At 37.5% G+C, this 18,593-nt stretch overlaps 1 long non-coding RNA gene and 1 pseudogene across 3 annotated transcripts in view; both read right to left on the bottom strand.

Moving 5' to 3' along the window:
* Positions 1-8,690: 8,690 nt before the first annotated feature.
* Positions 8,691-13,317, bottom strand: LOC144513933 (uncharacterized). Of its 2 annotated transcripts, none has more exons than XR_013501210.1 (4): positions 11,845-13,317; positions 10,411-10,955; positions 9,607-9,791; positions 8,691-9,036 (listed from the first exon to the last, which is right to left on the bottom strand). It is a non-coding gene; the product is annotated as an uncharacterized LOC144513933 (long non-coding RNA). The 2 variants fall into 2 exon arrangements; XR_013501211.1 differs by having other exon boundaries at positions 10,829-10,955; positions 11,845-13,176.
* A 2,661-nt stretch (positions 13,318-15,978) lies between these two features.
* Positions 15,979-18,593, bottom strand: part of LOC144513930 (NACHT, LRR and PYD domains-containing protein 12-like) — a 10,358-nt pseudogene continuing 7,743 nt past the window's right edge. Inside the window, exon 5 of the transcript XR_013501209.1 lies at positions 15,979-18,593. This exon is cut by the window's right edge and continues 1,611 nt beyond it. The product of XR_013501209.1 is annotated as an NACHT, LRR and PYD domains-containing protein 12-like (transcript).

Below are 18,593 nucleotides of genomic sequence, written 5' to 3'. Positions count from 1 at the left end.
TTCACTTCCTCCTCAGCTATGGCAGTTCATGATGATCAGTCTGACCAAGTAAGTCTGTTAGCCCACATGACTTCCTCATCTTGGCTGGTCCGGGTTCCTCTTCAGCATAGCCTGGTTCCTCCTGATGCTCCTGGACTTCTGGCTCAGAGATGGTCTGCTGCCTAATTTCTTCCTGTGGAACACACACGCTAGTTAATTTGTCTTTATTTTTATTTTTTTAATCTCTACTAATATGACTACAATATTAGTAGAGAGTGATGTGGGTTAAAAAGTATTCTGCTTCTATTATTTAAATGTTTGATTACCTGAAGGGTTACGGCCTCTGCAACCACTCTGGCTTCCTGTGTCTCCTCTGGGGACAGGAATGGCAGGGTTTTAAACCGGGGGTCCAGGGATGATGCTGTGTAGAGGGTGTTCTTCTCTGCTGCACTGGCATATCTCTTTTTAAGATCTTGACTGATGCTTTGACGTCTCTGATCAGCGCTGTGTCACCAATGTTGTCCTGTGTGTCATGCAACAACTGTTCGATCAGCGGTGCTACGAGTGAGAGAGTAGGATTCTTTTCCTCAGACATCACAGTGGTCGCCACTCGCATTGACTTCAATGCCCGCACAATTCCCTCAGCGTTCCCAATATCAGACTCATTCAATGTGAAGACATCTGTGCTACTCTTTCTTACTTCGGGAGACAACAGCGCTGCACAAACAGCAGGCTGCTGTTCAAGAAACCACAGTAGCATTTCATAAGCACTGTTCCATCTCGTGCTGACATCATTCTTCAGTTTATGGGTCGGGAGCTGTAACATTATCTGTTTTTTCTCCAAAGCGTGGTTTCCACCGTGCTTCTGTTGAAAAAGCCGGTTATTCGCCATACTCTCCCCATGAGCCTGGCCACTGCTGGCAGATTTAACGCGCACTGCGACGCCAGACTCAGCGTGTGGGCGAAAAACACTTGACGTGGAGGTGTCCCGCTAACTGAACGGCAACGGCCATATTAGAAGCGTTGTCGGTGACAACCACCAGGTTTTTGTCTGCAATCCCCCATTCCCGTGCTGCATTTTGCAGAAGGTGAGCAATGTTCGCCCCGGTGTGACTTTCGTGTACTGCTCGTTTGGAGAACGTGAGACGGCAGTTGCCAGTCTTCTGTGAGATAATGAGCTGTAATAGTCACATAGGACTCCACTGCCCGTGACGTCCATGCATCACAAGTCAATGCAACACGTTCTGCCTGTTTCAGACTTTCCTGAACGTTAAGCTTAACTTCTCTAGAGAGCTTGGGTACGGCTGTATCCGTGAAAAAACGGCGCAACGGAGTCACGTACCTTGGTTCCAGTGTTTTTAGCAAGTGACAAAATCCCTCATTTTCCACAACGTTGTATGGACGCAGGTCTTTGCACATGAAGTAGGCGATGGCTTGAGTTATTTTCTTAGCTCGCTCTGAATTGGGAGGTAGCTTTATCAAGCTAAGTGTGTCCAGTGTTGTTTGGTTTTTCGTCCGGAGCTGGTTTAGCATTAGCTTTACCATCCTCGGCTAACGCTAACCCTGGATGGTGGCGTGTGAGATGAGCCCTCATGTTTGTGGTATTCCCTGAGTATTTTAGTTGCATACGACACTCCTTGCAAATCCCATGTCTCATATCCATCTCAGTTGTCCCCTCCTCCCTTCCATGTTTATTTTATCTACATCCTCCTGCACGCTGGCCGTCACCCCGCTGACCTCACCAGAAAACAAACAGTGCCATCTGGTGGACTCAATAAGCAATTTATTTCATTATTCTACTACCAAAAAGTTAAATTCTCATGTGCAATTTAAATAATAAAAGGTCGATACTTGGCGTCTGTGTATCGATACAGTATTGCCACGGGAAATATCGCGATACTATGCTGTATCCAGCATATGTGGTGTTTCCCCACCCCTAGTGTGTGCGTGTGTGTGTCCATGGAGTGAAGGGAGGTGAAGGACTAAATACAGAGGAATCGACCTAGACTGCACGATAACTAGTACTCTGCTGTTAATTATAAAAGCATACTCGCTCGAAATTTGCTGGGCAACTAATTCCACTTTTACTTGAGATGTTTAACGACTCAAAACCTGATGGTACTTTGCCCCGGACATTGACTGAAGCCTCCATAACTTTACTGTTAAAGCCAGGGAAAGACAGAAAGGAATGTGGGTCGTATCGCCCTATTTCCCTCCTTAATTGTGATATCAAAATATTGGCAAAAGCACTCGCATGCCGTTTGGAAAAAGTTTTATCAGAGGTGATCTCCCCGCACCAAACAGGTTTTATGACGGGACGGCACTCTTTATCAAATGTGTGTCGCCTTCTAAATGTCTTATACTCACCAGCGTCCAGTGCGGTGGCTGAAGTGGTCGTTTCTCTGGACGCTGAAAAAGCGTTTGATAGGGAAGAGTGGAGCTTTTATACTTCAGCCCAAAGGCATCAGTAGTCACCAATGGGAATCAGTCCAAATTATTTTCCCTGACGAGGGGAACACGTCAGGGATCGCCAATAAGTCCACTTGCTTCAGTTATTGAACCTCTTTCTATTGTGTTGAAGTCAAAGCCAGAAATATGTGGAATTCATAGATTCATAGATTCAAGACACACACACAAACACACAGACACACACAGACACACACACACACACACACAGACACACAGACACACACACACACAGACACACAGACACACAGACACACACACACACACACACACACACACACAGACACACACACACACACACACACACACACACACACACACACAAACACACACACACACACACACACACACACACACACACACACACACACACACACACACACACACACACACACACACACACACACACACACACACACACACACACACACACACACACACACACACACACACACACACACACACACACACACACACACACACACACACACACACACACACACACACACATACACACACATACACACAAACACACAGACAGACACACACACACATACAGACACACATACACACACATACACACAAACACACAGACAGACACACACACAGTAGGAAGAAATTGGCTCAGATCTTCTGCTGCTGCACAACGGCCATGTAACGTCCTTGCCATCCTGGAGAGTCCCCCGGCAATCCCCACCCACACATTACAACTAACCCCACCCGCCCGCCCTGGTGTTGAAAACATCCAAAAGGTGACATTGACATGTGAAATATATTGTGATAGTCACAGTGGTTTTAGCTGCTGGCTAATGTTAGCTTGCTGCCTCACTAGCTAACTGGTCAGCTAACAATCCAAATCGAATTCAAAAAAACTTAATTATGTCGGGGAAACTGCAGCTATTTTATTAGAATGACATGAATAAACATTACTAAACATAATGTGAATAATCTTGAATGGGTAAACTCGTCCGTGAACAGATATATTCTAATCGGGGATGGTGTTTAACAATAAAAACTACATATATATATATATATATTCTAAACACGTTGGAAACATGATAACTAATTGTGACTGAATGAGCAGCAAAAAGACATCAGATATGCAAATTCACTTAAGATAAAAATAAAATGAGGTTCTCAACCTCAGCCATAGTTCATACTTCGTGCTTTACGACATATTATAAATAAGAACAAAATGTTTTGAAAACATCCAAAGAAGACAAAGTCTGGACTTTTTGTTATACAGTATATGAAATCCCTTCTCAGCATGTTTAAATATCTACTCTAAAATTCTCATTCCACTCAACCAGAACTGTCACCACCACAGCGAGGAAACCACTCCGATGGATGGATCGTCACCACTCTCCATTGCAAAAATCGTTAAAAACATTAGCCAACATATTTATAAAGAATCACATTCGAATAGTAATTTCAGCATTAAAACCGAATAGATTTTTTTACTATTCAAATTAAATTTGACTTTCGGAATTTGTTCCAACAGCCCTAGTGAGTTATACACTGTATGTGAGCACAATACATGAACTGACCTCAGAGTCTCCAGTCTACAGTTTGGACTCTGCAGTCCAGCACACAGACGCTCCACTGCTGAATCCTTCAGGCTGTTGTAACTCAGGTCCAGCTCTCTCAGATGGGAGGGGTTGGACTTCAGAGCTGAGGCCACGACTTCACAGTCAGTCTCAGAGAGTTCACAGTTAATAATCCTGTGATAACAGATAATGAACAACATTAAAAGAATAATCAAATCTGAAACTTTTATCCTTAAAAAACAGACACATTTGATCAAAAAGCACATTCACAAGGGTCTAATGTTTGATTCAGATATGTTGAGGTGAGAGGTCATAGGATCCCTTTTCAAAAATGGCCATGCCATACAGACAGAGATCCATTCTTAAATTTTTTTTTTTTATTAAAAAATTAAGACTGCAGACTTGCATTTATAGTATAACTACAACTCACTTCTTCTCTGAGTTTGAGGAAGATTAAATCCCACCACTGAGGTGAACCTGCTGAGCTCTCCTTCACTGGCAGAATGAACCTGGAGTTCGTCCCAGCAGCTGATAGTGTGATCAGCTGATGTCTCAGTAAATCAGGAGATAAATACACACATTCAATAATAAAAACACGGCGCTAATGTCTGCTGTTTTTGGCCTCCCCCCACATCCTCTCTCTCATCAAACAATGATTATAGATATTAGGGCTGGGTATCACCTCTAATTTCCTGATAGATTTGATTCCAATTCACAATTTCAATGTTTTTTTTAGGATATTTCAGTTGTAAAACTAATTTAGCTTGGATACTGTATGAAAGAGATGATACAGTTGTACAAAGTTCCCTCTAACCTGCTGCATAGAGAAAGAGTTCATCGCGTTGGACATATCGTTAGGTTGGTGTGATGATGCTGTGGGATCCTAATGTCTTCCCATTCTCTCCGCTGATTCATCACTTCTGTATCCACTTTTGTCTTCATAAAAGCTCAGTTTTTCAGGTCGACAGCTTATGAAAACTTAACTTCTGGGTTATTTAGCCTTTTGGTAGTGAATGTCACCACAGAGCAGCTTTTAGACATGTTTCTGTTGTTTTCTAGCAGATAGAACAAAGAGGAGGAAACCTTCACACAATACAAGTCAACAGAGCAGAGAGATGTGTTCCCCTCTGATGGGACTGTCTCTATTATTAAAGTCTCAATGTTTACATCAAGAATTTACCCCAAAGCAGATACATTAAAGGGTAACTACCGGTTTTTTTTTCATTCCTTGGTCCAGTATTGAGCGAAATGGCAATGACGGACCGGCAATTCCAGTAATTCTCCCAAGAGCAAGCATTTAGTGCGACAGTGGCGAGGAAAAACTCCCTTTTAGGAAGAAACCTCGCTGATGAGAAAAAAACTTTTTTTGTAATGTAACTTTGGAGCGTTATCTAAACTTTCCGACAGCTAGAATGACATAGTTGATACCAATGGGTTCCTTAGGTCTTCTAGTTTCATATATTATACAGACAAAAACCCATTCTGGATTTTATCTCAAATTTTTATCAGAAAAAATCTATTATGATTATGTTTATAATAGGGGAATTAGCTCAAATGGTAGAGTGTTTGCTTAGCATGTGAGAGGTAGTGGGATCGATGCCCACATTCTCCAGAGGACTTTAGAATCTTTCTTGTTTCACTAAACTATGATGTTTTTTCGACATACTATACTATGACTTTATTTGACATACTATACTATGACTTTTTTATATCTTTTTTTGACAAACTATACTATGAATTTTCTTGACATACTATACTATGACTTTTTGCAACATACTATAGTATGACTTTTTTCAACATACTATACTATGACTTTTTTAAACATATACTATCTTTTTTCAACATACTATACTATGACTTTTTTTGACATACTATGACTTTTTTTGACTTTTTTCAACATACTATACTACGACTTTTTTTTTAAACTTTTTTTGACATACTATACTATGACTTTGTTCAACATACTATAATATGACTTTTTTCAACATACTATACTATGACTTTTTATGAATTTTTGACATGCTATACTATCACTTTTTATGACTTTTAATCAATATTAAGGGGAATTAGCTCAAATGGTAGAGTGCTTGCGAGAGGTAGTGGGATCGATGCCCACATTCTCCAGAGGACTTTAGAAGCTTTCTTGTTTCACTATACTAAGATGTTTTTCGACATACTATACTGTCTTTTTATGACTTTTTCAACATACTATACTATGACTTTTTTTTAAACTTTTTTTGACATACTATACTATGACTTTTTTGACTTTTTTCAAACATACTATACTATGACTTTTTTCAACATACTATACTATGACTTTTTTAAACATATACTATGACTTTTTTCAACATACTATACTATGACTTTTTATGACTTTTTTCAACATACTATACTATGACTTTTTATCACTTTTTTTGACAAACTATACTATGAATTTTCTTGAAATACTATACTATGACTTTTTTCATCGTACTATACTTTGACTTTTTGACTTTTTTCAACATACTATACTATGACTTTTTTTCAACATACTATACTTCGACTTTTTGACTTTTTTTGACAAACTATACTATGAATTTTCTCAACATACTATACTATGACTTTTTGACTTTTTTCAACATACTATGACTTTTTTCAACATACTGTACAATAAATTTTTTCAACATACTATACTATCACTTTTTATGACTTTTAATCCATGTTTATTATAGGGGAATTAGCTCAAATGGTCGAGAGCTTGCTTAGCATGCGAGAGGTAGTGGGGTCAATTCCCATATTCTCTGGAGGACTTTAGAATATTTCTTGTTTCACTATACTATGAATCTTTTCAGCATACTATACTATGACTTTATTTGACATACTATACTATGACTTTTTTATAACTTTTTTTGACAAACTATTCTATGAATTTTCTTGACATACTATACTATGACTTTTTTTGACTTTTTTCAACATACTATACTATGACTTTTTTAAAAACTTTTTTCGACAAACTACTATAAATTTTTATAACTTTTTTTTGACATACTATACTAAGACGTTTTTCAACATACTATGACTTTTTTTGACTTTTTTCAACATACTATACAATGACTTTTTTAATAACTTTTTTTGACAAACTGTACTATGACTTTTTTCAACATACTGTACTATGACTTTTTATGACTTTTTTTGACATACTATAATATGAATTTTTTCAACATACTATACTATGACGTTTTTATGATTTTTTTTGACAAACTATACTATGAATTTTTATGACTTTTTTTGACATACTATGACTATTTTTGACTTTTTTCAACATACTATACTACGACTTTTTTTTTAACTTTTTTTGACAAACTATACTATGAATTTTTATGACTTTTTTGACATACTATACTATGACTTTTTTATAACTTTTTTTGACAAACTGTACTATGACTTTTTTCAACATACTATACTATGACTTTTTATTTACGTTTTTCGACAAACTATACTATGAATTTTTATGACTTTTTTGGAGATACTATACTATGACTTTTTTCAACATACTATACTATGACTTTTTTAAAACTTTTTTCGACAAACTATACTATGAATCTTTTATGAATTTTCTTGACATACTATACTATGACTTTTTTCAACATACTATATTATGACTTTTTTAAAACTTTTATCGACAAACTATACTATGACTTTTTTTTGACATACTATGACTTTATTTTTTACTTTTTTCGACAAACTATACTATGACTTTTTATGACTTTTGTTGACATACTATACTATGACTTTTTTAATAACTTTTTTTGACAAACTATACTATGAATTTTCTTGACATACTATACTATGACTTTTTTCAGCATACTATGCTATGACTTTTTATGACTTTTTTGACATACTATACTATGACTTTTTTCAACATACTATACTATGACTTTTTTTTATAACTTAGTATACTATGAATTCTCTTGACATACTATAATATGAATTTTTTCAAAATAGTATACTATGACTTTTTTATAAATTTTTTTGACAAACTTTACTATGAATTTTCTTGACATACTATACTATGACTTTTTTCAACATACTATACTATGACTTTTTTTTAAACTTTTTTCGACAAACTATACTATGACTTTTTATGATTTTTTTGACAAACTATACTATGAATTTTCTTGACATACTATACTATGAATTTTTTCAACATACTATACTATGACTTTTTTCTAACTTTTTTTGACAAACTATACTATGAATTTTCTTGACTATGACTTTTTTCAACATACTATGCTATGACTTTTTATGACTTTTTTTTGAACATACTATACTATGACTTTTTTCAACATACTATACTATGACTTTTTTTTAAAACTTTTTTTGACATACTATACAATGATTTTTTTAATAACTTTTTTGACAAACTGTACTATGACTTTTTTCAACATACTATACTATGACTTTTTATTTACGTTTTTCGACAAACTATACTATGAATTTTTATGACTTTTTTGGAGATACTATACTATGACTTTTTTCAACATACTATACTATGAATTTTTTTTAAAAACTTTTTTCGACATACTATACTATGACTTTTTATGACTTTTTTTGACACTATTCTATGACTTTTTTCAACATACTATATTATGACTTTTTTAAAACTTTTAACGACAAACTATACTATGACTTTTTTTTGACATACTATGACTTTTCATGACTTTTGTTTACATACTATACTATGACTTTTTTAATAACTTTTTTTGACAAACTATACTATGAATTTTCTTGACATACTATACTATGACTTTTTTCAACATACTATGCTGTGACTTTTTATGACTTTTTTTGACATACTATATTATGACTTTTTTTTAAACTTTTTTCGACAAACTATACTATGACTTTTTTAATAACTTTTTTTGACATACTATACTATGACTTTTTATTATTTACGTTTTTCGACAAACTATACTATGAATTTTTATGACTTTTTTTGACATACTATACTATGACTTTTTTCAACATACTATACTATGAATTTTTTCAACATACTATACTATGACTTTTTTTTAAAACTTTTTTCGACAAACTATACTATGGATTTATATGACTTTTTTGGACATACTATACTATGACTTTTTTCAACATACTATACTATGACTTTTTTTTAAACTTTTTTCGACAAACTATACTATGACTCTTTTATGACTTTTTTTGACATACTATACTATGACTTTTTTCAACATACTATACTATGACTTTTTTATGACTTTTTTTGACAAACTATACTATGACTTTTTATGACTTTTTTTGACATACTATACTATGACTTTTTTTTATAACTTTTTTTGACAAACTATAGTATGAATTTTCTTGACATACTATACTATGACTTTTTTTCAACATACTATACTATGACTTTTTATGACTTTTTTGACATACTATACTATGACTTTTTTTATAACTTTCTTTGACATACTGTACTATGACTTTTTTTTAACTTTTTTTGACAAACTATACTATGAATTTTCTTGACATACTATACTATGAATTTTTTCGACTTTTTTATAACTTTTTTTGACAAACTATACTATGAATTTTTATGACTTTTTTCAACATACTATACTATGACTTTTTTTTGACATACTATACTATGACTTTTTTAATAACTTTTTTTGACAAACTATACTATGAATTTTCTTGACATACTATACTATGACTTTTTTCAGCATACTATGCTATGACTTTTTATGACTTTTTTTTGACATACTATACTATGACTTTTTTCAACATACTATACTATGACTTTTTTTAAAACTTTTTTCGACAAACTATATTATGACTTTTTATGACTTTTTTTGACATACTATACTATGACTTTTCTTGACATACTATACTATGACTTTTTTCAACTTACTATACTATGAATTTTCTTGACTATACTATGACTTTCTTCAACATACTATAGTATGACTATTTATGACTTTTTTCGACATGCTATACTATCACTTTTTATGACTTTTAATCCATGCTTATTAAGGGGAATTAGCTCAAATGGTAGAGTGCTTGCGAGAGGTAGTGGGATCGATGCCCACATTCTCCAGAGTACTTTAGAATCTTTCTTGTTTCACTATACTATGATGATTTTCGACATACTCTACTATGACTTTTTATTTACGTTTTTTGACAAACTATACTATGAATTTTTTCAACCTACTATACTATGACTTTTTTAAAAACTTTTTTTGACAAACTATACTATGATTTTTTTCAACATACTATACTATGGCTTTTTTCAACATACTGTACAATGAATTTTTTCAACATACTATAATTTTTTAATAACTTTTTTTTACAAAATATACTATGAATTTTCTTGACATACTATACTATGACTTTTTTCAACATACTATACTATGACTTTTTTTTTTTTTACTTTTTTTGACATACTATACAATGATTTTTTTAATAACTTTTTTGACAAACTGTACTATGACTTTTTTCAACATAATATACTATGACTTTTTATTTACGTTTTTTCGACAAACTATACTATGAATTTTTATGACTTTTTTGACATACTATACTATGACTTTTTTCAACATACTATACTACGACTTTTTATGACTTTTTTTGACACTGTACTATGACTTTTTATGACTTTTTTTGACATACTATACTATGAATTTTTTCAACATACTATACTGACTTTTTTCAACATACTGTACAATTAATTTTTTCAACATACTATAACTTTTTTTAATAACTTTTTATGACAAAATATACTATGAATTTTCTTGACATACTGTACTATGACTTTTTTCAACATACTATATTATGACTTTTTTTTAAACTTTTTTCGACAAACTATACTATGACTTTTTTAATAACTTTTTTGACATACTATACTATGACTTTTTTCAACATACTATACTATGACTTTTTTTTAAACTTTTTTCGACAAACTATACTATGACTTTTCTTGACATACTATACTATGAATTTTTTCAACATACTATACTATGACTTTTTTATAACTTTTGTTGACAAACTATACTATGAATTTTCATGACTTTTTTTGACATACTATACTATGAATTTTTTCAACATACTATAGTATGACTTTTTATGACTTTTTTCGACATGCTATACTATCACTTTTTATGACTTTTAATCCATGCTTATTAAGGGGAATTAGCTCAAATGGTAGAGTGCTTGCTTAGCATGCGAGAGGTAGTGGGATCAATGCCCACATTCTCCAGAGGACTTTAGAATCTTTCTTGTTTCACTATACTATGATGTTTTTTGACATACTCTACTATGATTTTTTTCAACATACTATACTATGAATTTTCTTGACCTACTATACTATGACTTTTTATGACTTTTTTGACATACTATACTATGAATGTTTTCAACATACTATACTATGAATGTTTTCAACATACTATACTATGGCTTTTTTCAACATACTGTACAATGAATTTTTTCAACATACTATACTATAACTTTTTTAATAAGTTTTTTTGACAAAATATACTATGAATTCTCTTGACATACTATAATATGACTTTTTTCAACATACTATACTATGACTTTTTTATAATTTTTTTTGACAAACTATACAATAATTTTTTTAATAACTTTTTTGACAAACTGTACTATGACTTTTTTCAACATAATATACTATGACTTTTTATTTACGTTTTTCGACAAACTATACTATGAATTTTTTAAACATACTATATTATGACTTTTTTAATAACTTTTTTCGACAAACTCTACTATGAATTTTTTAAACATACTATACTATGAATTTTTTCAACATACTATACTACGACTTTTTATGACTTTTTTTGACATACTGTACTATGACTTTTTTTGACATACTATACTATGACTTTTTTCAACATACTATTCTATGACTTTTTTCAACATACTGTACAATGAATTTTTTCAACATACTATAACTTTTTTAATAACTTTTTATGACAAAATATACTATGAATTTTCTTGACATACTATACTATGACTTTTTTCAACATACTATATTATGACTTTTTTAAACTTTTTTCGACAAACTATACTATGACTTTTTTTGACATACTATACTATGACTTTATTTTTTACTTTTTTCGACAAACTATACTATGACTTTTTATGACTTTTGTTGACATACTATACTATGACTTTTTTAATAACTTTTTTTGACAAACTATACTATGACTTTTTTCAACATACTATAGTATGACTTTTTTCGACTTTATTTGACATGCTATACTATCACTTTTTATGACTTTTAATCTATCCATATTAAGGGGAATTAGCTCAAATGGTAGAGTGCTTCTCCGGGAACCATCACCTTATCGTGGTGGAGAGGTTTGTGTGTCCCTATGAACCTGAGGGCTGTGTTGTCTGGAGCTTTGTGCTCCTGGTAGGGTCTCCCAAGGCAAAGTGGTCTCAGGTGAGGGGCCAGACAAAGAATGGTTCAAAAATCCTATGAAACATCGAGGAAGGGATGAAGTGACCCTGCCCGGAGGAAGCCCGGGGCCCCCGTCTGGAGCCAGGCCCAGATGGAGGGCTCGTCAGCGAGCGTCTGGTGGCCGGGTTTGCCACGGAGCCCGGTCGGGCACAGCCCGAAAAAGCTACGTAGCGGACATCCCTCCATCCCATGGGCCCACCACCTGTGGGAGGAACCGCTGGGGTCGGGTGCGCTGCCACATGGGTGGCAGTGAAGGTCAGGGGCCTCGACGGACCAGACCCGGGCAGCAGAGGCTGGCTCTGGGGGACGTGGAATGTCACCTCTCTGTGGGGGAAGGAGCCGGAACTTGTGCGGGAGGTGGAGCGCTACCGGTTAGATCTGGTGGGGCTTACCTCTACGCACAGTCTTGGTTCTGGAACCATACTCCTGGATAGGGGTTGGACTCTTTTCTTCTCCGGAGTTGCCCAGGGTGTGAGGCGCCGGGCGGGTGTGGGGATACTCACAAGCCCCCGGCTGAGCGCCGCTACGTTGGAGTTTAACCCGGTGGACGAGAGGGTCGCCTCCCTACGCCTGCGGGTTGTGGGGGGGAAAACTCTGACTGTTGTTTGTGCATATGCACCAAACAAGAGTTCAGAGTATTCGGCCTTCTTGGAGACCTTGAGTGGAGTCCTGGACTTCTGTGCTAGTCATGGATTGTCTATAACGAACACCATGTTCGAACATAGGGATGCTCATAAGTGTACTTTGTACCAGAGCACCCTAGGCCAAAGGTCAATGATCGATTTTATAATCGTTTCATCTGATCTGAGGCCGTATGTTTTGGACGCTTGGGTGAAGAGAGGGGCGGAGCTGTCAACCGATCACCATCTGGTGGTGAGTTGGGTCAGGGGTGGGGGAAGACTCTGGACAGACCTGGTAAGCCCAAACGGGTAGTGCGGGTAAATTGGGAACGTCTGGAGGAGGCCCCTGTCCGACAGACTTTCAACTCACACCTCCGGCGGAGCTTTTCGTGCATCCCTGTGGAGGCTGGGGGCATTGAACCCGAGTGGACAATGTTCAAAGTTTCCATTGCTGAAGCTGCGGTGAGGAGCTGTGGTCTTAGGGTCTTAGGTGCCTCAAGGGGCGGTAACCCACGAACACCGTGGTGGACACCGGTGGTCAGGGAAGCCGTCCGACTGAAGAAGGAGTCTTTCCGGGATATGTTATCCCAGACGACTCTGGAGGCAGTTGCAAGGTACCGAAGGGCCCGAAGGGCTGCAGCCTCTGCCGTGAAAGAGGCAAAGCAGCGTGTGTGGGAGAAGTTCGGAGAAGACATGGAGAAGGACTTTCGGTCGGCACCAAGGTACTTCTGGAAAACCGTTCGCCACCTCAGGAGGGGGAAGCGGGGAACCATCCAAGCTGTGTACAGTAAGGATGGGACGCTGTTGACCTCAACTGAGGAGGTAATAGGTCGGTGGAAGGAGCACTTTGAGGAACTCCTAAATCCGACTAATACGCCCTTTATGGTAGAGGCAGAGCTGGAGGATGAGGGGGGATTGGCATCAATTTCCCTGGTGGAGGTTGCTGAGGTAGTTGAACAACTCCACAGTGGCAAAGCCCCAGGAATTGATGAGATCCGTCCGGAAATGCTTAAGGCTCTGGGTGTGGAGGGGTTGTCTTGGTTGACACGCCTCTTCAACATTGCGTGGAAGTCTGGGACGGTGCCTAAGGAGTGGCAGACCGGGGTGGTGGTTCCCCTTTTTAAAAAGGGGGACCAGAGGGTGTGTGCCAATTACAGGGGTACACACTTCTCAGCCTCCCCGGTAAAGTCTACTCCAAGGTGCTGGAAAGGAGGGTTCGGCCGACAGTCAAACCTCAGGTTGAAGAGGAATAATGCAGATTCCGTCCTGGTCGTGGAACAACGGACCAGATCTTTACTCTCGCAAGGATCCTGGAGGGAGCCTGGGAGTATGCCCAACCAGTCTCCAGAGGACTTTAGAATCTTTCTTGTTTCACTTGTTTGACTATTTTTCGACATACTATACTATGACTTTTTTCCAACATAGTATACTATGAATTTTCTTGACATACTATACTATGACTTTTTTCAACATACTATACTATGACTTTTTTTTTAAACTTTTTTCGACAAACTATACTATGACTTTTTATGAATTTTTTTGACATACTATACTATGAATTTTTTCAACATACTATACTATGACTTTTTATGACTTTTAATCCATGTTTATTATAGGGGAATTAGCTCAAATGGTAGAGTGCTTGCTTAGCATGTGAGAGATAGTGGGATCTATGCCCACATTCTCCAAAGGACTCACTGATGTTTTTCAGCATACTATGAATTTTCTTGACATACTATACTATGACTTTTTTCAACATACTATACTTTGACTTTTTATGACTTTTTTCAACATACTATACTATGACTTTTTATGACTTTTTCCGACTTTTTTTCGACATGCACATCACTTTTTATCCATGTTTCTTACTACTATGATGTTTTTCGACATACTCTGCTATGACTTTTTATCACTTTTTTTGACAATCTATACTATGAAATTTCTTGACATACTATACTATGACTTTTTTTATTACTTTTTTTTGACAAACTATACTATGAATTTTTAGTATTTTAGTACTCCACCTGGTACCCAGGTACACACGGAGGACACGCTCCACCGGTACCTACCCAGGTACACACGGAGGACACGCTCCACCAGGTACCTACCCAGGTACACACGGAGGACACGCTCCACCGGGTACCTACCCAGGTACACACGGAGGACACGCTCCACCGGGTACCTACCCAGGTACACACAGAGGACACGCTCCACCTGGTACCCAGGTACACACGGGGGACACGCTCCACTGGGTACCTACCCAGGTACACACGGAGGACACGCTCCACCTGGTACCTACCCAGGTACACACGGAGGACACGCTCCACCGGGTACCTACCCAGGTACACACGGAGGACACGCTCCACCGGGTACCTACCCAGGTACACACGGAGGACACGCTCCACCGGGTACCTACCCAGGTACACACGGAGGACACGCTCCACCGGGTACCTACCCAGGTACACACGGAGGACACGCTCCACCGGGTACCTACCCAGGTGCACACAGAGGACACGCTCCACCTGGTACCTACCCAGGTACACACGGAGGACACGCTCCACCGGGTACCTACCCAGGTACACACGGAGGACACGCTCCACCGGGTACCTACCCAGGTACCCGGTGGAGCGTGGAACTAAGGGTGGTTCGGTTCGTCTCCCGGTTTTAGGGTCACGGTTTTCGGTTCTGTACGGTTCTTGTTATTTTTTCTTTTAATCTTTAACACTCCAGAAATATACTTCAGCATATTATATATAGCTTAATTATCCACAATGTAGGATACAGTATTACAAAATAGTTTTTAATAATAATTAATAACTTGACTTGACTTTAAGCCCATTATTGGGACCATCTCTGAGGAAAGCTAGCTGAGATGTTGATACAGCAAGAGGGAAGACATTGATGATTTCAACAAGCTTTTCATTTATTAAGCAACAAAGGAGGATGTGTATTGCCATCTACAGGAACGTATGTGCCTTTTTAGCACACGAAGATTGAAATATTACAGAATATCATTTGAAATAACTTGCATTTATCAAACTGCCAACTTCAGTGTAGCTCTTACAAAGATGGTATTCTTTAAAACAAAAAGAGAGGAACTCTTAAAGCTCCGTTGAATAAGTCAGAAAACATTAAACATAAAAAAGCTGCGATTGTTTTTGTATGGTTCTTTAAAAAATAATAAGGAAACTTTTTAGGGAGAATAAAATTACTCTGGGCTGAGTTTTCCCGGTAATCTATCTGCACCTCTGCTCTTCAGCAATACAAGACGGTATTGTCTTACGAGCGATCTCATTTTCTACCAGACATACACAAACATCACATCACAGTATAGTGTCTCATTCAACTCTTAATGTGCACATTGCTAGCCAACAGGAGCAATTAGAATAGACTGGAAAACCTTCTTTGAGTTATAACAATATATGTGAAAAACATGAGGAACAATGTTTTATACTCTCCAACAATTTCAGTGGGCAAAGTTAAACAGTACGTGGGATTGGGTGACTGCACAGATAACAACAACAATATAACGTCTAACGGTAGGTTCCACACAGCAATATTTCCCTTCGCTGAATGGAGACGATATCCGTCCTGATTGGGCGAGATGAGAGGGACTCGCCGAGGGGAACGAAACAAAGTTGACGAAAGTTTAACTTTATTCAAATGAGGACCACTCGAGAACCAATCAGGTCCGTGTGTTTGTGTTTAGAGGCGGGACTTACAAAAACAGTACGACCAAGATGGCGGAGGTCATCAGCGCTGTATCATGAACATTAGTATGTGATTAAAATGTTTCTACATGAACATTGGTACTTGTATCAACATGAATTGTGATTTATACGACACACAAACTCAGTCAGGGCACATACACCACTAAACAGACCACTGTAGATGTTAGTTTAAACACTAACTTTTCTTTTTTTACAGGTTATGTTTTCTTATAATAGCCCCTAAAGGCAACATATATAAAGAAAACAGGATGGGGCCAAGAATATAACCCTGGGGTACCCCACAGGAGAGAGGAGCAGCTGACGAGAAGTCACCAATCATGACAGAGAAGCTTCTATTTGTCAAATAGGATCTAAACCATGTAAGTACTGAGCCTCGGATGCCTGCACACTGATCAAGGCGAGAGAGGACTGCATGATCCACTGTATCAAACGCCGCTGTGAGGTCCAACAGCACTAAAACATCCACAGTCAAGGCAGTATCACTGTGCACTCTAAGCAGTGCAGACTCAGTGCTGTGACGTGATCTAAAACCAGATTGAAATTGTTCAAACACACAGTTCAGTTGCAAAAAGGCTTGTAACTGTATAAAAACAACTTTTTCAAAACCTTTGACAGAAAAGGAAGATGTGGGGTCAAGCTGAGGCTTGTTAAGTAGGGGCCTGACCACAGCATGTTTAAAAGCAGCTGGGACAGAACCTAAGCTAAGACAGGAATTAAAAAAAGTAAGAAGACTTGACCCAATGGTGCTATTAAAAGCCTCCTTCACTATCCTGGCAGGAACAATGTCTAAAGGACAGCTGGTCGGTTTCATGTGTTGCACTACCTCAGTTAGCAATGTCAGAGAAACTGGCTTAAATTCCCCAAACACAGCAGAGGGCCCAGGAGCAGCAGGTACAAACACATTGAGATTAGCACTGGCGTTTTGCCTGACAGATGCAACTTTGTCAATAAAATAACAGAGCAAATTCTCACATGTACTGTTTGAAACATCTGTTGGAACAGAGGTGCATGGATTCACAACAGAGTTTATCACATTGAATAACACTCTAGGTTCATGGCAACTGCTAGCTATGACAGATGAGAGATGCTGCATCTTCGCCGCCTTCACAGCCTTCTGGTATGCTGCTAGACTGTCCCTTAATAAACCCAGAGATACATGCAAATTGTCCTTCTTCCACCTTCGTTCAGCTTTTTCTGCAGTGTTGCTTAAGGGCCCCTGTGGTGTCATTTAGCCAAGGGTCCGCCTTAGGTTTAATAGTTTTAGTCCGAACAGGGGCAATAGAGTCTAAAATGTCAGTGCATGTGGAGTGGAACACAGAGAGAATGTTATCTGGGGAAGAGGGAGATACCAGACCATTCTTTGCATAAAACTGTGAGCCCACAAACACAGAAGCAAACTCTCCAGCTGTAGAGGAGGTGATGCAGCGGCGCCTAGAAGCTGAGGATATAGGCCTACTAGCAGGTGGCAGAACACTGATCTCAAACCTGATGGGGAAGTGATCTGAAATACCAGTTTCTGTTATTTCACTGAGTGAAACTGAAAGCCCATATGAGATGATGAGATCCAGGGTGTGGCCAAGATGATGTGTCGGCCCTTCCACACATTGATTAAGGCCAAATGAGTTCAAAAGAGTTTTAAAATCATGAGCAAGTGGGTTAGAGGGGCAACACACATGGATATTTCAGTCCCCACAAACCAGGAGCTTGGCAGGGCTGACGCCATAGATGGGCCGGTATGGACGCCAGGAAAGGCGGCGGCGTAGATTGACCGTCAGAGCCGTAGATC

The sequence above is a fragment of the Sander vitreus genome, unplaced genomic scaffold, assembly GCF_031162955.1.
Source record: "Sander vitreus isolate 19-12246 unplaced genomic scaffold, sanVit1 ctg384_0, whole genome shotgun sequence".
Classification (NCBI taxonomy): Eukaryota; Metazoa; Chordata; class Actinopteri; order Perciformes; family Percidae; genus Sander; species Sander vitreus.
This window is presented reverse-complemented; position numbering and strand designations above follow the sequence as displayed.